Source organism: Numida meleagris, chromosome 5, assembly GCF_002078875.1.
Source record: "Numida meleagris isolate 19003 breed g44 Domestic line chromosome 5, NumMel1.0, whole genome shotgun sequence".
In the NCBI taxonomy this organism is placed as follows: Eukaryota; Metazoa; Chordata; class Aves; order Galliformes; family Numididae; genus Numida; species Numida meleagris.
Genome location: NC_034413.1, coordinates 57287911 through 57314885, shown reverse-complemented (window position 1 = coordinate 57314885; position 26975 = coordinate 57287911). Strand labels below are relative to the sequence as shown.

Here is a 26975-nt window from a genome sequence, read left to right as displayed (position 1 = left end):
TCTTGGTTTTCAGAGGGTGGCTGTGGGGAAGCAGTAGCTTGAAATAGAAGAGTCCATGGTTAACATGCTGAGGAACTAATACAGAATGGATCTGAGAACACATTCAGAACCTACTCTCCTGGCAGACTCAACGGACTGGAGCAAACTCTGCAGTGGACTTAGGTCTTTGATTCCTCTGAGTAAGTACACGCTATTGGAGGTGGGGAGGGTGTGCATGAATCTCTTGCATCAGTCCACTAACGTTGAAAGTACGTTGCACATCTGCCACATGAATTGAAGGTGCAACTGGTAGAGCTAGGGAGTTGTTACTATACAAGAACAGATGGTTACAGAGAGACGTGATACATTTCAGTCTCTCTGTTTGCCAGCAAAAATATATGGGTATTCAAAATGCTGGTTCCTCTTCCTAGTTCTGGGAGGAAATGTGGCCTAAGCCACTACACTCAGCACAATCAATCACTTAGATATAGTATGTAATTTTTCTAAAAGGCAGATTGACATGAAATAGATCTTAGCTCCGTATACATCTCTCACAAAACTTTTCCTTAAACTTATTTTTAAAACATATAAATGGTTCTTATCTGCCTGCCCAGGCAGTGATATAGAGCTGCCTTTCATGGAAAACTGAAAAAAAAATGAAGAGTTGAGGCTTGTAACCACGACCTTCACTCAGATCAGCAGGTCACTGCACTTTTCTGTAGCTCAAAGAGCAACCACTACTGCGACCACCTATATTGCTGTTGTTTGCAGTTATGTCCTGCTATTCAGGATTTCAATTTATCTGCCTTCCAAGTAAGAAGTTTACAGTAGAGACTGGCACTTTCAGACACAATGTGTAGAGACTTTAGTGGCTGGATGACATTCAGTTCTTACAAACTGTAAGGACCATACGCATATTGCCATGTCCAGGTGCTTAACCCCAACATAACAGCACCCTCCTCTTTCCCAGCTTATTCCCTCTCAAGTTTCTTCCTGCAAGCATTAAGATTTCAGACTGCTTCAAGAAAAACAGTTAGGGAAAAATGTCCGGTTTAGAAGAGTAATTTATTTTCCTCTGTTTCTTTTTTTGGAAATGGCCAGACTGTTAAAACATTAATTAAAAAAAAAAAAAAAAAAGCCTGAGTCAGAGCATAAACATGGAAAGTCTCAGTTCAAATGATTAAAATTAGACAAAGTTATAAATCTATGAAAAGAAGAACACTGGAGAGTGTTAAGAAAAGTTTAACACTTACATTGTTATTCTCAATGTTAATTACATAATGAATTAATAAATGGGCAGGGGTTGTCATTTACAGAGGTGCGTTTGGCTGGTTCTGCACTTAATGCCCCTTAGGAATTAATTCTCCTACAGCAGCTGCTGGAGTAAATGCTATCTGCTGGGCAGACATTGCTGTGTTTCTTGGAACTGCAAAAAAGAAGTAAGATCCCATGTAAGGTTATGAACCCCTTTTCACCTTGTGTTATGCATCATCAATCTTTAAGCATGATGTTCCTGTTCATATTCAAGCAAATACCATACTGCTGTAAAAGTTTCTTAAAAAAATAATCATCAGACCTGTTCTAAAGGTAGTGAACAGAGAAGCCAATTCATTGTAATAAGCTCAAATGAGAGATAATGATCTAAATACCTCCACATTTTAGGAAAATGTGCACTTGGAATCTACCCAGGGCTTTCACAATGGGCTGAACCAGCTCCTCCAGACTCTGGGAAAGTTCAGACCCACATTCCCACTCGCTGGCTCGGAACCATCTGAGCTTTGATCTTGTATATATTTCATCAGGTTGCACATCACTGGTTCCCAATTGTGTCTCAGAGGCTGATCGCATAATTTAAGAAAAGTGCTACAGAAGGTGTGGGGAAAACAACCATTTTCTGTCCACACTCTCTACAAATACACACAACAACAACAAAAGGAAAAGAGAAAGAGTGAACCATTTTCAACCAAACTGTGTTGCTGCAAGGGTGAAAAGCTTAACGCCAACATAACATCGTAAGATTTACTCATTCTTAGCCAGAAGTTATGGGCTCAAAGAGGGGATTTCCCAGTGAAATTCTGTGGCTTATGTTATGCAGGAAGTAAGCCTCTATGAGTCTCAGTGGTCACTGAAAGCTTTAAACACATTTCGGCATACTTGTAGGATACACAGAAGCTTCACTGAGAAGGCCACTCCAACCTGCAGCCCAGCAGCTGGATAATTTCCATTGGCCTCACAATTGCTTGAGTGAAAATCAAGACAAGGTCTCCCAATTCCTGCCTCAAACTGATTCCAGTTTGAGTCTGTGGTGATGTTTCCAACAACGTTTTTGTTTGGTTCTCTCCATGAGTTCAGCCTGAATTCTAGTGATTTGGAAAAATGAGCTGGAACAAATGGCCCAGCTTGGGAGTGTTTCATAAGTAACAATATGAAAAATAGGAACAGTTTTTCATGCCTGGAGAAGTGCTGGCACCATAAGAGATCTTTGAGCAAATTTGCCCTCTATCTGTTCAGGACATTGTGATTATGTTTCATGGGACTCAAGTCAAATCCTCTTAACTGCCCAGTCAACTTGGACTTGATCTCAATAGGAAAAAAAGAAAAGAAATAAAGAAAAAGAAAAAAACCACCATTAAATCCATTAAATTTTAAAATCAAAACATTTCACAATTTAAAGTGAAAAGATGGAAAATGAATTCAAAGAAGTTGCTTTCAGAACCAACTATCCAGCTTGCTATGTCATTTCAAGAAATGCTTTGGGTCAATGTTTTCAGTAGACAGCAGAGGAGAGGGACTCTTCATTGGTGAGCACTGATCAGATGAAACAATTGTACCTGCCTTGTGCCTGTGTTCCTGCAAATGAGGCCATAAATGCTTACTAACATCTAAGGAACTTGTGGAGCTGTATAGAGAAGGGCCAGTGAGCAGGCGACCTCTTCTTCATTTTATTCATCTGGATCCCATCATAGAGCAATAACTGTGAGCCGCATGCTCCCTGAGTTGTTGTTTCAAAGGAAGGTAACCCTATGTCCATAGTACAGGCCAACTCTAATGACTCCTTGGTAAAAAAACAATGGGAGTTTCTTAGTAGTACACAGTATTAATCACAATTTCCCATTGGTGCAGCCGATCATGAAGTGATTAAAAACTGCTTACAATGAAGGAGGAAGGGTGTCAAGGGGGTGGTATTTGTTTTGACAACCATTCATTTCCCAAAACCTCTGGGAATCATATTCTCGGTTTAAGTACATGGAAATCTCTGAGGTCAAAGGACTGAGGCAAAGTATTAATGCTTTCTCACTCCCTTGTGCCACACTCTTCTTCCTCTGCCTCCACCAGCCAGTGTCAAAAAGTGACACTGTCTGCACAGACCCTTAACTTCTCCCTAGAAGGCTGTCTCTGTCTGCTGCTGGGACCACAAGGCCCGTGAGAAGATTTTAGAATTGTGATGAACAGTCTTTGCCTTCAAGATATATTTGCAGAAACGCCTTTAATTCTTTTGGCTTTGGGCACAATCTGGTGTTACTGCTGTCACTCCTCTATTACCTGGTATAAACATTTTGTGACAGTTTTTTTAATCAAATAGAATGTCTGCGAACACTGCAGGTTGTTTGCCTCGTGCCTGGCAAGCCTCCAACAGCCAACACGTCTTGCTTGTTTTCCAGGAACCTTCCTCAAACAAAATTAATTGTTGCTTAGGTGGACTTTTGTCATCAAGCCAAAAGGATAGGGATCAGAACCAATTAATGATTAGAAATAAACAGCCATGATGATTATTAAACCCATTCTACTGTTCTTTGGCACTTCCTGGTTGCCACAGTATGGAGTCATGGATTTCTCACACTTTCTAGCCCAGCACATATTTTTCTTGTTTTTCTGATGTGTTGATGGTAGGACGAGATGTTCTTAGTGGTCTTTTCCAACTTTAATGATTCTATGACTCTATAAATACTTTAGCCCAATGCTTTTTCCTAAAATAATTAAAAAAATAAAGAATTGTAAGCACAAGATAGCATTTTGCTTCTCATCCAAACATGAGATTTATCACTTTGGGCATGGTGGTATTCAGCAATTTTACAGAGTTTTGGCAGTAGTATAAAGGTATAATGAAGACTCTGTATGAGGACTGTCCCTCTCTGGCACTAGTAGGAATTCAGAGTAAGAAACCTTTCACTGTGCTGGAGATGTTGCCTTATGCTGGGGAAAAAGAAAGTGAAAACAGAGACAAAAATGCAATTTTCTTCTCACTGAAGGACAAATGACAGGAATGTGATATAAGATGTCTGAAACAGGGCTTAAAAGTCACAGAACTCATGAAATATAGGAAAAGGCATGATCCATACATGCCTCTTCCTCTGGGATCTCCATTTGACAGCAGGAGTTAAAGACAGTCAGCACACTGCAGGATTTAGCTCAGACTTTCTTTTCCAGCAAAGTGAAGTGGATTGAATCTGAGACTTCTATGACATGTTCAGACAATGCAGGAAAAGTGCATGAGAAACCTTCACTATGTTAATTCCAGGTCTTGTAGAGAGCACCAACATCTTGACTGTAGAGGGAAAGACATAGTTGTGAATAAATGCAATACACAAAATCAGGAACAATTAACTGCAGGGGCAAGATTTAATGGCTTTTTAAAGTTTCCATCACTCAGTCATGGGGAGGTTTTTCTAACATAAACCAGTGACAAATTGCTGCTGAGAACAGCCAAAGGAATGGTTCTGTTTCAACATCAGGAGTTAATCGACCCAGCATAATCACACACTTCGGTTATATTTATCTAATATAATTCACTGAGAAAAATTCTTGAGTCAAAATAGCAGGTTTCCAGAGTCAGTCAGGGAGCCTGTTAAATAAATACCACGTTTTGAGGAGAAATATATCAAAAGGAAGTTTCACGTTTCTCAAGCAAAAGGTCTGAGCCCTGGCATTTTTCTCTCTGCTGTTCAATTCCACAAACATCTGAAATAAGACAGTCTGCTTGCTACTGAAAACTCCCAGCGAAACCTGAAACTGAAGGAACATCCTACAAGTAAAAGACTGGATACTCCGGTGTGAAAAACTGTCTTCAGTTCTTGAGGGACAGCACAGAATCTGCCCCTTGCACGGCCTTCTTCTGGCTTTCTACTCTGGGGCAAATTCTGAATTATTGAGTTCAGCAATCTTCTGCACTCTAGCTATGCAAAAGTTCTAAAGATCAAGATCAGTCGAAAAAGAGTGTCCTTTAGCTGCTTCACTGAGATGATAAGTTTATTTCCCCAAATGATCGGCTGTCATCATCTCTGCTTTCAGGGCAAATGAGATGTTTTGGAGAGAACCTGATCAGATACCAGCAGAATTATTGCAGGGGTTCTAAGAAGCTCCGTGTGATAATTTATGCTCTTTTTCTGAGCCGTCGGAGCTAGCATGAATATCTCATTCTGCACCAGATGAATATGTCAGCTTTGAGTCTTCCAAGTAGAGATATATGACCCATTTTCTGCCAGGCAATTTTTTGGATATATTTATCTTCAAGAGCTACCTACTATCAAAAGATGTGAAGAAGAGAAGGTTCTCTGGGCACTGCTAATTTAGGAGAGCAGTATTTAATCTGAGAGCATTTTTGGTAATTGGTTGCTTCCTACTATTTAGAATTTACAAACTAGTCCAGTGAAGCTGGCTTGACAAGGTCACTGCTTCATCAGTCCCACTGGTGTCAGTGGCTGAAAGGGTACAGACAAAGACAGAAACACTCCATGTGGTATCTCTGTATTTAATTCCTTTGGAAAAACTCAGCTTATAGCCAACTTCAGATCTTAGGGATCTTGGACATTTAAACTGGCTATTTCTATGCTTCTATGGATGATATGTTTCTGCTGAGGATGGCACAGAACAGCCCTTCTGCTAGGATTTCTGTTCTAGGGCCACATTCAAAGAGTATTTGACTCAAACTGAGATGTTTTTGCATAGGTATTAATTGAAAGATTCTCTGAAATTTCTATCCTCCACCCAGAACCTAAGGAAGTGCCTAAAATTTCAGACCAATTTCCTCTGCTGGAAAGGATTCACATCCAGAATAAATAAGATCATTTATGTAGAGGCTTTTCTAGGAGCAATGCAAGTGAAAGCTGAGTGGATGGTTATTTCCAGTGGTGGCTTAGATCTTGCGCAAAACAGAATAGCAGAGTGAAAGGAATTTTGGAGAGATTAGGAAGGAGGTATCGCTAGAGGCTCCAAATGAAGACAAATGGAGTGGGGAAAAGTGCTATCTGGGAGACTGACAAGGATACCAGAGGGGATGGAAAACAAGAGAGTTGGCCAAATCAAGTTACAGAGGCAGTGTGTGACTGATGATCCGAGGATTTTCTTAGAAGGTTGCCAAGGTCAGAGAGAGCTGGAACAAAGGGTCCCAGGGAAGACCCTTCCAAAGTGCTGACAAGGAGAGAGAGAGGTCAGTAAGTGGAGGCACTGCTGGGAGCCTTGCCTTGGACTCCACAGTAATGAATCCAAATGATGTCCAGGCTATCTGAAGATATGTAAGAAAACTGTTTCAAAGGGAGAACTGTGAAAAAGTTTGCTTGGGAAAAAAAGTTAGAAAAGAGTTGGTTTTGCCAGATGTGCCCCTTGGCAAATTTGCATTTTAGAAAGATCCACTGAGAATAATGTCTCTCAAACTCGTACAGAATGAGTTCTGCAAATCGATTTTTTGTGCTTTTTGTGGCTTTATTCCCCAAAACAGAGCTGAGCAGAGACTTGAGCATGAAGTGTAGAGACGTGGGGCTTATCCCTCAGCCTCAGGTGGGGATTAATCACTCTGCCTGGCCCAGCTTGGTGCCAGTGGCAAATAAACACAGTGCATTGATCTGTGCTCAGAGGTACTGGTGGATTTAACACTAATCCCTTTTGCTTTTAAATTCTTTACACTTCAGAGGTGGTGAGTGCATTTTGTCAAAACTGAGAAACACTGCAGACTGGATAAAACATTGGGGCATCTTACAGCAGGCAATCTCTATTTAGCAAAAACCTCCAGAGAGATTGAAGTGTTTCATAGAATCATGGAATTGTTTGAGTTGGAAGGGACCCTTAAAGATCTTCTGGTCCAACTCTATTGCAATGAGCAGGGACACCTACAGCTCAATTAGGTGTTCAAAGCCCCATCTAGCCTCACCTTGAATGTCTCCAGGGATGGGGAATCCACTCACATCTCTGGGCTGTTCCAGTGCCTCACCACCATTATTGTAAAAAAACTTCTTCCTTATATTCAATCTATATCTCCCCTCTTTTAGTTTGAAACCATTTCCCCTTGTCCTGTTTCCTTGGTCCTTTCCCAGCATCCTTCCAAACATCAGTCTCATTCCCGCTACTTGGATATCTCTGAGCTATTGCCCTTCTCTAATGTCTACACTCCTGGAAAAGACTCTCCAGAGTTGCACAGTTCCTGAGTTGCAACTAACCTAGGGGAATACCTTCATGTCTCTTGCAATAAGAGGCAATCAACCTTGTAAATAAATGTGTCCTTCAGTCAAAACAGAATTTTTTCTCCTTTCATCCTCTCAGTTTTCTTGTTAGGCTTATTGCTATGAAGGAATTGAAACACAAGCCTTTTCAACTTCTACTTAATTTTTCACTCGCTGTGCTGTTTGAGAGCTTGTTTCATGAATAAACATTTGTGAGGCAAGGAGCCTTGACTTAGTCCTGGTCCACTGACCTTTTAGGTTATGTTGGAGATATATGTGGCGTGCAAAGGGTTATACAGAGAGAGGTCTTTCTGGCTGACACAACCTCCTCCCTCAGAAATGCTGCAAAGGGTTAAATATATAATAAGCCCAGTGGGGAAGGAGAAGAGAAGAGAAGGCTAGCCAAGCTGTTTCTTGTGCAGCAGTGCCAAACTGGTTATTTATAACATCCTGGACCAGAGGCTGCCATTTTCCCTTTTCTCACTCCCTGTGAGGTGAGAGGCATTTTCACTCTCCCCTGCTCCCTCTCTCATAATTTTGGCAGCTCTGCTTCTTGAATTTGACCAAACGAAGCCAATCTCAACACAGCTGTTTGATAAACAGAAACAGGGGCAGCAGGCTGGGCTTTGAAGAGGCTTTTGCACAGCTATGACTGAACGTTTGAATAATGGTGCGCAGTTGGCTGAAGATTCCTCTCCTTTGGAAGGACATCAGGCAAAGCAAGAGTTCGTCAAATAATTAACAAAAATGGAGAGGAGAAAGATGCCAAGACAAACAGGGGCCTTTGAAATGGTGCTCACTTCATGGCCTCTCTTCTAAACATTCAGTTTTGCACATGCACAAGCACACATACTGAAGGAATCACCTCATACATGTGTGTTCAAACAAACTTGGTACCATGGTGAGACCTCAGAGGAAGCTCCTGCCAGACCCAGGCAGAGAAAAAAATATGACACTGGTGAGAAAAAAATGGCTCTTTACCCAGAAATCTGAACATTTTGCCCACCTTTTTTGCTACCACATTTTGACTTCCTATGCACAACCTATGGATGGAAAATGAAATAAGAGTAATGAAGGAAGAAAAAAGAACAAGAGGAAAGTGAAAAGAATAAACTACATTGTACTAGCTCCAAACCCCATGGAAATATGAAAGACTGCTAAGAAGATTTGCTAGCCTAACAGTGAGTACACAGGTTCCCATCCACTGATGTGGGATGTGCTCTAGAAAAGGAAACCTCTTTCAGTGTGATGTGCAGTGTAAAGTATGGCTGTATTTTTGAAGCTATTCCTTTCATGAACTGGGTGTTTGAGATTGCACTGGAAAGTGGAAAATGTTGAAGAGGAAAGGCTGATGGGTCAGCACTTGCATTCTGGAGCCTTTGGGGTATTTAACTCAGAGTTCAGTTCTAATTTGCTGAATTGGCCTTTTGGTTTTGACCTGGCATTGGACATCTGCTGGTAAGTGAGTTTCAGCCCTGTTCATTTAGACATCATCCTTTAAAAGGGAAAAAGGTCTAGTGAAACCCAAAGCCCACGTTAAGCAGTATTGTCCCAACAAAAGCTTGTTCCTAAATAAGCACTGTTGTACATTGCCTGGTCATCTTTTCAGATTCTCAGGAAGTGAGTTTCCATTCTCCCCTTCATAGCATTTCCCAATACAAACTCAACAGGGGATTAATTTTGCACAAGGTGTTTCCAAGGGCTTGCAAATAGTTCCCGAATTTCAGTGTCAGTGAGTGCCTCTGGCAATAGGTTAACAACAGTGTTAAAGAGAGAAGCCTTGTCTTCACCAGGCTGTCAGAGTATGGTCATTAGCTCTCAAACTACTCAGTCTTCGTCTAGAGTTCTGTCTCTGTCACCTGATCAACCCCAGTGTCTTTGAAGGCATTTATTTATGTACTCACTTTGGGGCATGCGAAGAGTGTAGGACTATGTCAGTTATGCTAAAAGTTTGCCGGTGACCCCTCTGAGTTGTACTAAATGCTTCCCTTGCTGAGGAAGCACAGGCTTTCCATGGATGAGAGTTTTGTGGCTATGCTTCCATTTTCGCTTCAACCAGTGATATTTAAAGATGTGATTAAATCTTGCTAATATTTGGGACCCAGTAGGATTCTAGGAGACTTGCTCCTGCACTGTTTGGACTGGCAAGGGAGATGCAGCCTCTGCCATCTGTGCTGGTGGCATGGTGCTGGGAAAGTAATTTTGGGGTAGCACCTAAGAGAAAGACAAAGTTTTACCCCCCTTCTAGGCCTCAGCATTGGGTGAGGACACAGGCTGTGCTGACAGACGGCAGCTTTTACTGGCACAACAGGTGGTGCAGATGAGGCCTGACACTGGCAGAAAAGATCAAAATTAGTGCCAGCAACAATGGTGGTTTTTTGGATAGTCATCTCAAAGGAAGGGGACTGGAGACCAGGGCCTAGTAGCCCTCAGATGCTAACTGCTGTCACCATCCCAAAGCAAAAGCTGGATTCAGTCTGGCATCTTCTGAAGTAAAGTCCTCCAAAACCCATTACCTCCTCTCTTCACAATCCCACCAATAAGCATTAATTGGACGTGCAGCCGAGCATGAGGAACAAGCCTGCGACATGCAAGAAGGAGCTGGCATTTCATGACAAGTCCAATAGTGCCATGTTCTTAGATCATCTCCATCAATTTGATGGGGGACTAGCAGAAAGGGTGTCTGAGTGCTTTCTCTCTGTCTAAGATTCATCCTGGGGAAAATTGTTTCATCTACAAGATCTGTCTATGGAAACAAGTGAAACAAATGCGTCATTCCTCTCTTCTCTCTCTCTCCCCAGTCAATCCACTCACTGTAACCTGGTAAATGTCTTTTTATGTATTTAAAAAACATTGGTGCAATTCTTTGGCATTGCTTTTATAAGCACTGTTCTCTTCCAGAGCAAGTGCCATATAGTGTAGAATTTTTGATGTGATTTCTTTCTCTTGTTGCAAGGAAAAAAAACCTCCAGACACGTACAGAGCTGTTGATCTACCTTCTTTGCATTGGATAAATGAAAATCTTTCACAAAATTTCCATTCATGATGTGCGAGACTCAAATCAAGGCCTTCTGTTGAACCAGAATCATAGAATGCCTTGGGTTGGAAGGGACCTTAAAGATCATCAAGTTCCTACCCCTCTGCCATTGGCAGGGCAGGGCTGCCACCCACCAGCTCAGGCTGCCCAGGGCCCATCCAACCTGCCCTTGAGCACCTCCAGGGATGGGGCATCCACAGCTTCTAGCTTCTCTGGGCAGCCTGTGCCCGTGCCTCACCGCCATCTGAATAAAGAATTTCCCCCTAACATCTAACTTAAATCTCCCTTCCTTTAGTTTAAAACCATTCCCTCTTGTCCTATCTCTATCATACCACGTAAAAAGTGGGTCTCTCTCTTGATTATAAGCTTCAGAGGTTGTTCCAGTGTGGCTTACAGTGAAGAAACAAGCCAGTTGAGAAATATGGTTGAAGAGAGTGAATCCATCAGCAAAGGCATAGCTTGGAGATCTTATCACTTACTTCTGAAATCTGCTGGCACTTGAGCCTTCAGCAAGGAAACAAAGGTAGACATCTAAAGCATACTTCTCTAGGGAGATTTATTGGAGCATCTATAGAGAACTGCCAGCCCTGTAGGACAAGTGTAAAAAATTCCACCTATCCGTAAGTCATGAGGTAGATGTATGGTATTCAGCACTAACAGGAAACAAGTACAAGTGCGGTTCTGTGTTTATGTGCACTAACAAATAGGAAACAGAGTCATAAAAACATGAAAACATAATAAAGAAACTCATTTCTGTCTCCATATGTGATCTCGTAGCAGAGAGGTAGAGAGAAGAACTCTAAATCTTTAACTGCCTTTCCCTTGATGTTGTTTTGGAGTCAACATGGTGCAGTTTCTGTGAAGTCATCCCTGTTATCATAGCCTAAATCACACCTGTACTTTTGTCCCCAGCAATCGCTGAGACTTGTTCTAGAGGAATTGGTGCTAACATGAATTCACGTGCTTCTGGGCAGCTCAGGAGCCTGCTGAGGACCACAGAAAGGACATATTGCCTCCTTTTGTCTCAATGACATGATAGATTCAACTGAAGATGACAGGCCACAAAATGTTGCTACGTGTATGGGAAACATCCTATTATGGGTAGGTAAGGGACACCAAAAAATTTCTGTGTGCCATTGTTCCTAGAACTTGGATCTCCAGGATAAAGTCCTTCTGGCATTGCTCTGACTCCGTCCAGGTTGCCTAAAACTGCTAAGGGGTAAGATATCCATCTGTACAGAACTGGAAGTGTTTGCTGAATGGTGACTCGTGGCTTCATCCCCCTGTTGACAAACACGCAATGCTTATTCCCTCTACATGAAATGAAAGGAACAAAGGGATTTACACTGGCTGCTTCTCTAATTGGATCAACTAAATAATCTGTGTTTTCTCATGTTTAAACCATATTAATAAACTATTTTTAGAGTAATCAAGACCAGCTAACATCTTCTGACCCTCAGTGCCCTTTGCGTAAGTACTGATTCCAAACATAGGCCCAAATCTCATATAATGAACACCACCACAGTCTTCTGATGTCATTCTTGGGTTCTGCAGAGCAGAACACCACAGCAATCCAGTTCTAACCAGTATGAATACAATCTGTGTGCTCTACTCCTATTGCTAATCATTCTGCAGCACTTTAGAAAGGTACATGTATGAAACACAGAACAGGTGAATAGTGACAGCAAAATGTCCATCTCTTGCCCCAAAGACTCTGATAGATGTCCCAATCAAACTTAATCAAATAAAAAACAAGCAAAAAAACCACACAAAAAAACCTGTTAGAAGCAATAGTTCCAGTCATCTGGAGACATACGCAGCAATGACTCACTTTTGGGCTATGGCTTGTCTAGCAGAGATAATGTCATTATTCAAACATGACCAGCACTGCTGTCTAGCAGACAAAGCCTGCGGCACTGGAGTCAGAAGGGCTAAGTTGTTCTTCTACTTCTGGCAATGGTTTGGTGCTGGATTCTGGGGAAGTCCTGCTTCTTCATTTGGAAAGAAAAAGGACAGTAACACTATGGGTATGGAGAGCTTGGAAAACATACAAGGTAAAAAGAACTGAGTGTAGCTGCTACACAGTAGTGTCTATGGAACCACTGTGGTATGTTTGCATGGGCCCAAACCCATGCATGTGGGCATGGATATAGGCTGAGTGCCAGGGGAGGAACCAGTTTGTGGCCTTAAATTGGGCCTGAGCTCTCATCTACTTGAGTCTGCACAAATGGGAACTGTAGATGATGCCTTAGGCTGTGGTCCATCCCATCAAGAGTTATGCCAAGTTTAGCCCTTCCTAAACCCAAATGTGGGCATTTCAAGCTTGAGCTGCAGCCAACAATGTGATGAAGCTTTAAGCTATAGGGTGCTTAATTGTGCTCTCAAACCACTCCTCCCCCTGTGGTGTAGACCTAACCTGCTTAGAGGCTGTTGTCTTGGAGCATCTGCAAGAGACTCCCTGGCACCAATGGGCTGAAGATATTTCAAAACAAATTTGTGTGGCAGGGGAGCAGCAGTGCAGCCCTGGCCAGACTATTGCTTCCTTCAGGTCTGCATGGAGACTGTGGCTGTAAGGTGTTTTGGAGACCCACTGGCTGGGCTGTTAGCGACCACATGGTCCTTCTCAGAAGGATCTGTGCATGGCGTTTGTTGTGCTGTTCCACTGAGGAACTGCTGGCCTCAGAAACAGCCGGCCTTAAGGCAGGGTCATCCAAGTGGCTGTTCAGTACAGCCAGCTCTTGGAGCAGAGGTTTCCTCAGAGAGCAGTTCTGGTGAGGGAAATTTATCTGATATTGCTTGCTCTGGATAACCACTGAACCTGGGTTTCAGGGTGGATTACATGTTTCCCATTAAATCTGTTCTATCTTGTGCTTTCTTACATGAATGACACTGCAAAAGGTATCTCTTTTTCTTTTCTCTTAAATGTCTTTCCAGATTTACACCCTCCCAGTCGTACAGGCAGACTGCCTACTCATATTTAAAGGTACAGTATATAGAAACCAGAATTATAGCTGTGCAGCCCACGCACTCATGTCTGCAGGACAAACATGTATCAGTAGAGCACAGAAGGCAATGAACAACCTTTTCCTTTCCTTTTTTTTTAAACTTTCAGGTGCTATGTGATGAAGTTATCTAAGAACCACAGGAAGCATTTATTTTGAATACAGGCTAATGCCATGGATGTTATTTGCGTTACATGACAGCCCAATGAACCACAGTATGAATAAGGAAAGGAAAAACTAGTGTTTTCCTGACCAGTAAATCCCTCTGTTGCTTTCTCAGGCTTCCTATCAACATCAATTTGTGTTTCTTTGCAGACCATTAGTGGTGTCAGTAGGTAATGGCATCAATGAGAGTTCAGGATTGCATGAGTGCTTGTGAGTAGATGCCAACATATTTCTGAGAGGCAGGAGCTTGGGGGATGCAGGAACTGGGAAAGGAGGTGTTGGTCTGGCTGATATCTTTCCCTTGATATACAGCTGGTAATTTAGGCCCATCAAAGTGAACTTAGTTTTGATATCCTGGAAACAACGCTCTCTTTGTTCAGCTGCAAAGAAGGACAATCAGGCAAAAGCACAAATATCCTGGTGGTTATCAGGCTGATAGAGAGAATCAGGCAGAGGATAACCTCTGTTTGAAATAGCTAGTATCCTGGCAAATATCAGCAGAAGGAGCTAGAGTTCATCAGCTTATCCTTAAGAGCGGATACAGAGTGCCCTACCCAGACGCAGAGTGTTATCTTGCATTAAACTCTCAAACACCTGAGTACCTCAAGTGAAGTGTGATTAAGTGTCCTGCTGACCAGCTGCTCCATCCAGCTGAGAGTAGGCTGCTTTTCACTAGTGGGCAAAATCCCTTCTGCATATCGTCAGGTTGGCATCCTGCCTGAAAGCTGAAGATAATCATCCCTGTGTGAGTAACAGACCCACCCACAGCATTTGTGGCTGGGAGGCTTGCTTGGTCTTGCTTCTCATCTGGAAGCTGCTGCTTCCCAGCAGAGTTCTAGGAATGCCATCAGCTGATTAGGTCGTAAGCTCTCGTTCTCAAACCTTAGGTTTTCCATGCGGGGTCGTCTGATTGTCCGCTTGCACGCTGCTCCAACCTGTCTGCTGAACCTATGCACACAGACGGGATCTGAGAAGATCCCAAGTGACTGGTGATTCTATAAGGAGAATGGAGAAAGGGAGCCAGAAGTGGCTACCAATTCTGCTAGCTCATCCACAGCAGGAGGTGGTTTGGAAGGCCAAAAGGTACCATCACGAGGGAACAAAGAACAGATGATGAGTTGGCTCTATACAGGAAAGGCACGCAAGGAAGTAAAAAGCAGCTCCTCAAAAAGATGTAGTTTCACACAAGCAAGGATCTCTATAAAGAAAAGGCCACCCACAGAGAATGAGAAGTCGTTATTTCCATTATTCAGAGTGCTGGTTTAGTCTTTAATGTTCAAATTGGATGACAATTTCTTCTACATCCTAAATTACAGAGAGGATGTAACTTCTTGAGGAACTGGATTTTGACATCTCCACCCCATTGCTCACTCCTTTCCTCCAGGCAAGGATGTCAGCAACAAGCACCACCCAATTCATGCATTAAGGGTCATCCGATACAGGCAAGGTCCATAGCTGTATGAACGTGGTTTCTCTGGTATGAAAGAAGAGGCCCATGTAGATTCAAGCCAGAGTCAACATGACTCACTGGCTAATATATTCTCCACTGCAGGGCTCAGGAGGTCACTGCAGGTTCAAGTCTCACACTGGGACTTGTACTGGTGCTTCCTACTGTGGGGAATGGAAGGGAGGTGCCGTGCTTCAGGAGGTGCTTCCTATTGGAAGAGGGAGAGATTTTTAATCAGATATCCCTGCTGGCAACTGTTACAAAGGGGAATTAATTATACCACAGCAAATTCATCCCTAGTGGAGACCCCTTTATCTTCAATGAGCCTGTCATGGGGCTGATTCTGTTGGTATTTTGGAAGAGCTCTGTGTGCTATTTCTTTCTTTTTGTTGTTGTTGGTTTTGAGTTTTTATTTTTGTTTTTATTTTTTTTTCTTGGGTGACCTGGTCTTCTGGCTCATGTCCCCTCTGGCAGTCAAACAGGTTCCAGCAGCCAGAGGTGTGTGTGTTCCTATGAGCTCTTGCAGAATTACTGCACAAACTTCTGGCCTGGATAGGTTGCCACTTCATTGCTTTGTAGGCCTCTTTCTTTCATCTTTCTATCAGGACTTGGGGCCATGGGGAAAAGGGTGGACAGTCCACCTTTTCCCCATTTCCCAGCTATACAAACCCCTAAGAGAAATTAAGAGATAGGACAGCCACATCTATCTCCCCTTCCCTGCACAGCTCTTTGCTGCTTTTCCATCAGCAGCTCTACTTTTAACATTGCTGTCTTTGCAGAGAAATGCACAAAGCTGCGTCACCTTGGGGAGCTGTGCGCCAGTGTCCAGCTGAAAAGGTAGATCCATCCTTCCCGTCGTTTCAAACATCTTGCTGGAGATTCATTAAATGATCTTTCACAGAGTGATGACAGCTGAGGAGTACATAGAAAAGAGAGCTCTTCTGCAGTCCTTTTTTTCATGATGAAGCAGAAGGGAATACTTATCTCTCATGGTCAGCTCAATTGACAGTGAAACAGCTACCTCTGGGGTGAAACCCAGGAATGTGGACAAGAGAGGGAGGAGAGTTTTCATTTCAAAGACAAACTAGTAGCAAATTTAAGGGAAAGTGGATGTCAGTGTTGTCTGAGCACAGCTGGGATAGCTCTGGTCTGGGAAAGAGGCCTTTGTGGGGGTCTTTAATTCCGAAAAGTGTGCAGCACCTGGTCTAAGAGCATCATGTAAAATGAGAGAAAAGTGGAAGCTGTCAGAATCTCTCTTTGTGGAAATATTCTGCAGTATGAAACAGGCTTCTTTACAGACATAACATCTGGGTATAGAGTAACTAGTAAAAAGCATCCAGCTCATCGCTCCTTTTGCTTCTCTCTCCTGATCGACCCCTTTTGTTCCCCTCTAAACGACCTGAGAAAACTGCTTCCATGATCACTTTGAATTTTCTTCTTTCCTCTTTTTCAAGCAAACAAGAATTACCATTCACTCTGTCAGTTACCCACTAACAACCTTGAATCTGTAGGTTGATCAAAATTGACAGAGGGTGAAAAGAATTATTGCATTCCTACTGGTGTTGTGAAAATAGGCAACTAGGGCAGAGGGAAGAGCAGCCCTCTGAAGGGGAAAGTTACAGCAGAGAAAACACTATTTTTAAATGCCAGAAAATCCAGCCAAATAACATTATGCCCCAGAGTCTTCACTCAGTCAGTTCTGCTCTGCACAGCACTGATCGTTCCTCAATTAGCTGCACAGAAGATTTGATTGGTTGCTGCTTGTCTCATTCCTCATCTTCATCCTAAAAGTCACTGCTGTAGGACCAACGGGAACACAAATAGTTCAAGACAGCAATCCAAGTGACTATCACTCTGGGAGAGACCTTGTGTTAACTTGTCTGGCAGTTCATTTCAAGGGACGACGAAGTGGGTCAAGTCGTCAGTTCTGAGGTCATTTGAGTGGGAAGGAGCAAAGTCGGGTCAAGTCATTTGTTTGCATTAGGTTTATCAGCACATACAGGCGATGCTGACTGGATGGTTTTAAAGTCTCCCTTCTAAATTGTTGGGTTAATGGTTGGACCAGACGACCTTAGTGGTCTTTTCCAACCTTAATGATTCTATGGTTCTAAGTCATCAGACCTGAGGGTGCATGGGAAACCTGATGATGTAAGTACAAAGAGACCCACTGGTAGAGCCTCTGTCCTGTTCTGTCTGATTTGCCACAGTATGGATAAATGGGGATTTTCAGTGAGGCTCGCTCTGAAAGAGTTAATGCATTTTACGAGGAAAGCTGCCATCCCTCAAGGTCATTTTATCTCTTAGTTACATGAATTCTAGGAAAGCAAAGATTCTTTCCAAGTAAGTTGCTGGTTTATCCAAGTGATGCTGTTACAGAAATTGTTGTGTAAGATCCAGGTTTTTCCAGGGTATAGCAAGCATGTGTGGTGTTTAGATTTAGGCTGTGTGCTGCCAAGCTACTGACTCCCTTTTCTCTTCCCTTCTTCCTCCTCCCACCTTCTCTCTGCCAAATCATGAGCTTAATAATAATTAATAAGAATAATAAATAAATAGATGGAAGTGGAAACATTCCCAAAACCTGTTATCACACCAGCAGTTTCAGTCCAGACCATGCTAATTTCACATTGAGCCTTGGAATTGTCAATTCTCATTACTTGCCAGTGTTGAGTGCAGGAGGAGAGAATTTCGATCTCTGTTTTTCAGAATCAAACTCTCTGTTTAATGCGGTGGGGAAAGTTGAGATGAAATATAGGTCTCAAGGGACTCTCCCTGTGTGAAAGCTTATTACAGCTGTAACAAAACCTTCTAATTGGAACTGATTCTGTTACATGCATGATATTCTGGTCTTGGGTGCGGGGGGTAGGAGAAGGCTGGGGGGAGGATGACAAAAAGAAGACAAAAAGCCCTAAAAGCAAATAAATGAGAACTGCATTCATTCTCTCTCCTCCTCGCTGCTTCCTTTTGCTGTTTACACAGAATATTTTCTCTTCTGTGTTTTGCCAAGGGTCTTGTGAGATCTGTAGGAGTTTTGCTGGGTCAGGCTGTTGAATGGTACTGTACAGCAAAGCAAAATTTGCAAACTTGGATTCACCCAGAGGAGTGGAAAACTGTTTAGTGATGTTTGAAATATAGAATTCGTTTTACTATAGCAAGAGAGCCTAATGAGCTATCAAAAATCAGTATTCAGTTACAGCTGAAGACAAGGAACTACTTAAAACATGTTGTGGTGACCAATAAAATAATAAAGTTGCAGACAGAATAACCCCCAAAGGGGGTTCCTGCCCACGCCAAAGTATGTCTGTGTCCATGTTGGTGACATATAATGGCTTCACTAAAGCAACTGAGAAAACAACTAGTGACAATCTCTAATGCAAACATGTACAAGTTGCTTTCCCAGGCTTTATCTTCAATGAAGCTATAAAGAAAATGGAGAAGAAGTGTGAGGGGAGAAAGAGGAAGGTACAGAAAGATGAAGCACCTTGCTCTAGGTCAGGGATTAAGTGACTATTCAGTGTTGCATCCACTGCAATGCCTCAGGCCATCACTTTCTCATTGCCTGTTATGGTCCAACACGATGATGTGCACCTGACACATTACTCTGGGCACCTCTCTGAAGCAGGATGTTCCACATATCAGAGACAACCTCTCCTCGGCTGGAAGAACATGGAAAGGGTCTGCATCACATTAGAACTAATGTTAAGACTTGGAGGAAAGATTTGTTAGACAGACCCTTGGCTTCTGTATACCTTCGATTTGCTGGATGAGGCTGGGCATGAGCCATTTCAGCCAGCGACAGAGATGTCTGAGAGAAAGGTGTCTTAGTACACAAGCCGGGGTTTTCTTTTCACAAGCCAGTAGGCGTATTTCCTCAAGACAGCCTGGTCATCGTGGGACAAAGGCTCTCATAGGCTTTGTCAAATGCCTTTTTGGAAAGGTCTTACATTCAAGTCTCGTGCCCAAGCCTGAGCAAATGAAAAATAAACTATCAAGCTTAATACCCCTAGAGTAACAGTCTTCCCTCCTCTCTTAACATGATCTTCATCTGAACATCCGAGATGCCTCAGCAGCACTTTTCTGTGGCAATTCTACCTTCTTACTCTTTCTTTGTCAAAAAAATGTACCACAACATCAGTTACATTAATCTCAGCAATGAAAAGATGCTTCTTGTCTCTTAAGATTTGAATTCCCATCTAACCCTACTTGTTTTTCTGTTTTTAGCTCTTCTGGGTACGGATCTTCTCTTGTTTCACATAGGTCTATTAGTTGGCATGACTTCAGTGAAAGGGTAGGAAGCTCCCTCTCCAAAGGTTACTGTGACACTGCTAAAATAACAGCAAAAACCACCCTAGTGCTCAAAAGCAATCCTATGACAGTGATCCAGAGAGGAGAAATCATCTGATCCTCCCTGCTATTCATGTCAAACTCTGTCTTCATGCTGAGTCTTGAAGGAAGGGATCTCATCTTCCTTCAGTTCTCCCACGAACAGATCCCCAATTTCTCTCCTCTCCCTGTCCCTAAGAAATACAGGATAGTGGTAGTAAAATTATAAAGCTGCATTTTAAAGTTGCCTTACGCTGTGAAATTAAACTCAGGCACTGAACATGTCCAGCTCAGCCAGAGCACTCTCCAAGGTTTATTTTTATCTCTACAGTGCCAGAGATTAACTGTACATTTGTCTTAATGGTATCACCCTTTAGTGTTAATGGAAGCTATGCATGTAAATCCCCGACCATCCAAATGAGAATACATTTTGAATGATCACAATAAATCAAAGTAAATGGAAGACCCCTGCAGGCCAAATTCATCCCCAGAGCAACTCCTGAGGCTTTTAGGAACCTTGTGCCAAGCAGGCACTGTAATACAGCAATGACAAACACACTAAATTGTGTCACCTGCTTTATGATTTTAAGGCAGTCATGATGATGAAGCTTATAGCTGAAATAGGGTAATTTACCCTTTAAAAATGACTTGAGAAGGAAAAAACATCATTGAGCTTGTTCACTTGGGGATCTCTATGACTGGTGGAGAAACAGACAGTTTCTTTTTAGAAAGAGTTTTATTTAATGGTATGCTTATAGTTCTCAAATACCTGTGCTTCTTGGTCTAGTTTTCTCTCAAGAAAGGAAGATTATGGCAAGATTATGACAATTAAGGTATCAAGAAAATGATGCCTACTGGAGAAAGGAAAATATTTTCAGTGGCTTAGATCTATTTGGGCAGATGAAATTTTGTGAAAATGTGTCCATTTTAAACTTATTAAATTCTCAGCAACAACTCCAATTCCTTTTTCCAAGAAATACAGGGAAGAAAGACATAAAAGAATAAAGAAACATAGTGTTCCTGAGTCTGTAAAGTGAAACAAATATCATACAATACAATATATTATATAAAGTCTTTTGTGCTTCGTTTTGCCACTGTAGAATTAAAGACAGACAAACCATTGTCCTTTTTCTAATTTGCAGATTTTTTTTTAGGTGAGGTACAGAGTGACTTAAAGGACACTCACGGAAACAGGAACAAGCGTGAGACAAGAAAGGAGTTTCTTCCAAAAGATTCTGCAGCTATCCATGTGTAGAAATGACCTAGCATTATATTTCAGACATCATCAGCAACTCTAAATTTCTTGAAAAATACAATTCCTATTGCCCACAGTTCCCAAGTAGAATTGCTTGAACAGAAAAATGGGAAATTAAATTCGCTTTCTGGTTTTCATTATGAAATAGAACAAAATGTAGAAAGGAAGACAGAAGTCACTGTTAGCTGAAAAGTGAAAGTATCAGTACTTAAATTGTTTTATGTGGACACACAGAAATGTCCCCTTTGAACAAATGACTCTGAAGTCCTTCAATCTGGCTGGTACAGTGCCCTCTCTCCCTTTTTACATCACTTTGGCTTTGTTGGCTTTGGAGGTTGCTGTCAATCTAGGAGACAGTCAATTCCTATCATCAGCTTCTCCCTGCTGTGCAGGATACATCCAGCTTGGTGGCAGTATCCTTAAATAATTCTTCATTGCAGCCAGAAAAACCTGGCTCTGAAGGTCTCCATACAAGTCTTTAGAATCTTGTAGATGAGATACAGAGCAGGTGACGAGAGAATTAGAAAATCACCAGCTAAGTATCTGGTCATCTCACTGTAATTAATCCAGTGTTTCTATACCAGATAAGTCTTCGCTGGAAGAATGCATTAGGAAGTGAGTAGTATGTAATGAGATTAATGGAACAAAATGAAATCCACCTGTTTCATGTAAGAACCTTTCATGTGTTTCCTTATTTACCTGGGCAAATATGGGCCACCAAGCAGTTCACGACTACCTGAATCCAGACAGAATGTAAAGTTGCTATCAAAAGTGAGAGGAAACTCTTTCACAATTTAGAACAATGCTTCTTGTGTTACATCACCACGGAACTGGAACAAACCATTGAGTTACAATCTACATCTGAAACACACCCACGTTGCAAACTGTTCAAATCTGACCTGCAACACTGAATTAAATAGAAGTTCCTCCCTCCAATATCCATTTCTAGTACTCAGAGTACTTTGTTAGTTGTTTCTGTCCTCTTTCTCCACTCCCTGAGTACATCCAAGATAGAAAGCCCATGAGCCAATAGCCAAAAAGAGCGGTTCTTCTCCCAAGTGACAATTAATAAGCATTGAATTTGTCATTAAACTAATTAAATTTCTGACCTGTTCTGCAGTGGTGAGAGGATCTCAGAAGTCAGCTGGGACTTTGACAGGGACTTGCATCTAAACAGAAAATTAAGAAATTAAGCTAGGCAAGCACTACTCTTGTCCCTCTGTTGACCTCAGAGATGCTGAACTTAAAAAAAATAAAATAAAAAGGACACACACAAAACTCTTTTCTTACTAACCCAAGATCTTAGGGACAAAGACAGAAGAGTGAACAAACAGGTCTTTTTCATCTTCTCCAAAGAGGGCATGCAGCTAAAGAGCCACTCTTCCATCCTGCCCTCCCCCTTCAAGTTGGCAGTCCCACCTGTTACAAGCCAAGAGTAATCAGAGAGATGAACAGCACAAGCGGTATTTTTACAGGATGAACCCACTGGGTCAGCTGGAGGCCTGTTGTAACCCAATATCGAGTTGTGGCTGCAGACAGGCACTGTGCAGGGCTTGGGGGAGGAGGGTGGTGAAGGATGGGTGGAGGGAAAGTAGGGCAGTCCCAAGGGACACCAAACTTAGCTGAGGAGACTTCTATTTCCCTTTGGTGCCCTGAAAAAAATGAATATGGGGATTGTTGATGAAATGTGTGAGCTTGCTTAAGGGGGAGGATAAGGGAAAGTAACGAGGCAGAGACAGGGGCAATGGGAACACCACTCGAATGAACAAAGAGTGCATATGTACACAGGGAAAGGGAATAAAGCAGGGGGGATAAAGCAGAGATACATTTCCTTCATTTACCTGTTTTTTTCTCTCTCTCTCCCTTTCTACATAGCAAACAGAAGCACATGTCACTTTGAACTTCTTCCCTTGCTCCTCCTGGTACCACCAGCTCTGGATCAGCCCATGTCTTCAGACTATTGTCTGAACATGACAGAGTTCCCAGAACCCATGCCTCTCACACAGCAACAGACTTGCTGCTGGGGGGGCTGCCTGGGGAAGAAACACCTGCAAGGAGCCACAGCTGCGGTGGGAGCTTCTCTCCTAATGCTCTGTTTAGGATTACAGCACTCCAGAGCATCACATTACCCCAGTGGCTGCACTGAAACCTGGTATTAATTCACATTAGCAAGGATCAGATTTAGCATGTTGGGAGAAGGAGGACTGTTATTATTTTTTTTAAATCTGCTGGAGCAAACTCCTAGGGCTGCTCTTTCATTGGTCAAGGCAAGGACCAGAGAAGTTTCTTTGTTCCTCCCCACCACTGGCCACTTGCCCCATCCCCTCGTGCATGAATGCCTCTAAACACAGGCGTTTGTTTTCATGGTGGCATTATTTACTTATTTTCATTTTCAATGTGCTAAAGACAGTAACTTTCAAAGCAAATTTAAGAATGTTGTGGAATTGCTTTGAATTGCAGTGCAGCAGAACGGGATCTTCCAATATTGGGAAGACAGCAATAGAGAGGTGGCAAATCACCTCTTGTTCATGCCCATGATGGATTATATACCAAGATCAGAAAAAGGAAAAAGAGTCCAAGCAGTTAGGGCACTAACTACTTTCAGAGGTAGGCTATGGAGACATCATCACTGGATAATACTAAAAATCTAAGTTGGGTAAATCTGATGTTGTCTTTGGTAGGGACATGCTACACACCCTTTAAAACCCTTTCTAATGCAGCAATTATGAGGGTGGAGTTAGTTTTCTCACCTAAAAACTTCTGGTTGGATTCTTTTCTTCCTTTTTCTTCCCTTTTCCTCCCCACACAAACTCCTCTTTACTGGGTGTTGTTATGGCTGTTTCCATCTGAGGAGTACATATTCCCCAGGTTTATCTGTTGCACCTAGAGTGGGGTGTTTAGTTGTCCTTCTATGGCCTTGTGACACCACCCTTGTGTTTTTCCAAGCAATGGGCCATCCTACATACATATAATTGACCCCCAATTTCAGCTGGTGCCTCTTGAATCCACAGGAACATAAATATCAGTAGCAACATAATATAGCTATCCGTTAAATATCACCTGAATGCCTTTGTAGAGCCTTGGAATGAATAAGAAAAAAGAAGTGGATTTGAATGGTAGCCTGCAGAGACTGCAAATCCCAACCACGTTTGTTCATTTTATTTACAGTTTCAGAATTATCTTGAAATGTCATTAATATCTGCTGTGCTACATGATGAATTCTTAGATATAGGGGGTAAACTAGAATAGTAGAGCTGGAGACAAGACATGAAGTCTGGTGTTGAATACAGTGCCAGGGGTGAAGAACAAGGGGTAGCACATCATCTGCTGACCCTTGCATGACATTTCATTGTGTAGAGAAGAGAATACTTCTGTCGTTTGTTAGAATGTCAACTCTGTGTATGGAAATCTACAGATCATCCAGATTTGTAAAGCCAGAAGAAGACATCTGAAGGTAGGATTTCACTTCCTGTACAAACGCAGGCCATCAAATTTCAGCTTATTAGCTCTCTACAGAGCCATACTATTTTGTTCCAGAAACTGAGCCAGGATGAGAAATCAAGTGCTTTGTGTGATTCTTTATTCACTTAATCTGGTGAACGATGATTCCCTTTTCCTGCTGCCCTGGGGTGGACCCGTGCCATCCCAATGGGAACTGTATGCGCTGCAGGGGAAAGTCAATCTTCCCAGGTCTTACTGGCATCTCAAGATCAAAGTACTGTAAGAGCGACCATCCATCTTATCTCATACAAGCCACACTGCCATCCTCAGATGGCAAACATTGCAGGCAGCTTTGTCATCGGTCAGTTTAAGATCATATTTAGGGAGTTGGAGTAACGGACTGTCAGAGCCTGTCTGTCTCTGAAATCAGTGGAGGAAAGTAGCTGCTGCCTGTATCTTAGTGCATCTATGGCAGACAGCTGGGTACAGCTCTTGTTCTTTATTCCTCTGGTAGATATCTTGAGCCATAAGTAGGTCTCCCACTGATGGTGTGTTTTCAGCACTGTTGCTTTCCCACTCTCTCTGTGTTCTGACACCCAAATTTATTGATGTTCATTTTAATTTTTCTTGGAAAGAAAAAAAAAAGGGAAGGAAAATCCTACCTTCAATATGCACAGGTTTAGAGGGCTCCTGGGATTACACTTTTGTGTGCACAAGCTGAAGGCAAGACTGCCAAATTGATTTATCTCTTCCGTGTGTTATCATGCTCATACAGGGCAGAATTAATGGGCTCCTGATAGTCACACACAGTGCAGCCTCTCAATGGCCGTTCTCTCTGGGAAACTCCAGATACTTCTGAAAAACCCTGGAATTAATTAGATGTCTCCAGGAAAATCCAAGCAGTTAGAGAACTCTTGGGGCTGCCCAGGTGTGTTTGTTGAACCTGAGCTTGGATACATCCAAAAACTCATGCCTACCCCCTGTTATACAGATCTCTCTTGTTTGCAGGGCAGAGGGACCAACAGAAGTGGTTAGTCATTAGTGGGGAGTACTTTTCTCTCAGACAACGTCAGGCACAACAAGGCTTTAAACCTTCCTGCTGGTGGATATTGATGAGTTTGTGGAAAAGTATTCCTGGGACAAGAATGGAGTTCAGAAGATAGCACTGAGGGAGCTTTTCCAATGAAACATAACTGCAGTTGCTCCTGATCATTTACGATCACTTGGCATTTTGTGCAGGAGGAGTAGACGACCAATCGGTGGGTATAATTCTTGCTAGATCGGTTACTTTGCTTCTGCTTAATTTTCCACGTTCACTGTCAGCACATGGCTTTTCTCCTTCCTTTCCTGAGCTTTTGTAAACATTGTGCTGTGAACAGTGACTTCTACTCCTCCCTAACTTTCATCAGGGAGCAAATACCTCCCTGATATGCCTCTTGGCTGCATTTGCTTAGAATGAAAGATGTTGGGGCATTGTCTCATACCAAGCAATGCTAACAAAGAAAACAAAAAGGAACTTCTGTAAAAAAAACAGAGCAGAAAGAAAAAAAAAAAAGACAAAACAAATTCCCCTGAAAAAAACCACAACTCCCTAAATAAAACTACTGCAGAAAGAGTTAGTTAGCATCGTCTAAAAATGAAAAACAACATAAAGAAAATACAGTCCATTTGTCCTTTTCATTAGGACATACACAATTAATTAAGTTGCCCAACTGTCATTATGGCATAGAAAACCCAACATCTGTATAAGTGATGAAATTTCATAACCTCCCTGTATAACCTTGCTTGATTTTGACACTTGTGACTTATGATAGGTTTAGAGGTCAACTCTGAAGCGTGAGTATTGTTTCAATCATGCTGCTCCCTCCCATGAATTACGTTAGCAAGGGCTTGGTCACAGTTATCTGTGCAACAAAGAAATATTGTAGTAGAAGTTGCAGCATGGTAGGACAGTTACTGTGGTGATGTAGTTAAAATGCCTGGGAGAGAGATTTTCATTGTTGAAAACTCTACATAATAAAGTTTAATGTAGTCCATGGGACACATTTTTTTGTTAGGATTTATGAGCGGAGCTTGGTGAGTGATACATATTTTGGTCTGGTCACCAAAATGGAAAATCAGAAGGGAGAAAACAGGCTCAACCAAAATGATAATCTTCTGAGGTTTTGGATGAAAAAAAAAGGTTGATTTTGGATCTGACTGAAATGTTTCACTGCAATGAAATCGAAGGGATTTTTACACTTCTTACTAACTTTGGTCTTTGAAAAAGTTTCTTTTTTTCTTCTAAATTTGATGTCTGTTACTAATTGTAAGGTCCCATTTCAAAACCCCTTCAAAAGTTTTGTTTAGAAAATGTTTGAGAAATCTTGAAAGATGTTGACATTGATATGTTCCTTGGCCAAAAATATTCACCACGCTCTGCCCATTTTAGTTATCTCTTTTAGTACTACCCTAGCACCAGCTTTTGGCATATTCATGATTATTATTAATAATAATAACAATAATATCATCACCCAGCTGTGCTTAGAAGGCCTGGGCACCAGTCCCAGATCGGCTATGACAAATCATTTAAACTCTCTGGGCTTCTGTTTCACCTCCCACTCTTTGGCTCTCTTATCTAGTTTGATTTAAAGTCATAAGGTCAGAAGCTTCCATCACACACCGATGTTTGGAGGACAGCTTCTGCTGTAGTAGCATGAGCAGTGGCTTTTCTGCTCCATGCTATCCCATCTGCCAGCACATTGGAGACTATTTGGAAGTGTCTCTGCCTTCTAATACAGCTAGTTACACACTAGAAGGGAAAACAAGGGAGCAAGATCAAATAGGAAAGGGTTTTGTTTGCACTTGGTATGCAGAGATTGCATTGTTATGGTGTGGGAGACAAAAATATGGGAGA

At 42.1% G+C, this 26975-nt stretch overlaps 1 long non-coding RNA gene across 1 annotated transcript; it reads left to right on the top strand.

Moving 5' to 3' along the window:
* LOC110400214 lies at positions 1-24941 on the top strand. Its single transcript, XR_002439705.1, has 3 exons — positions 1-179; positions 13384-13432; positions 22514-24941. It is a non-coding gene; the product is annotated as an uncharacterized LOC110400214 (long non-coding RNA).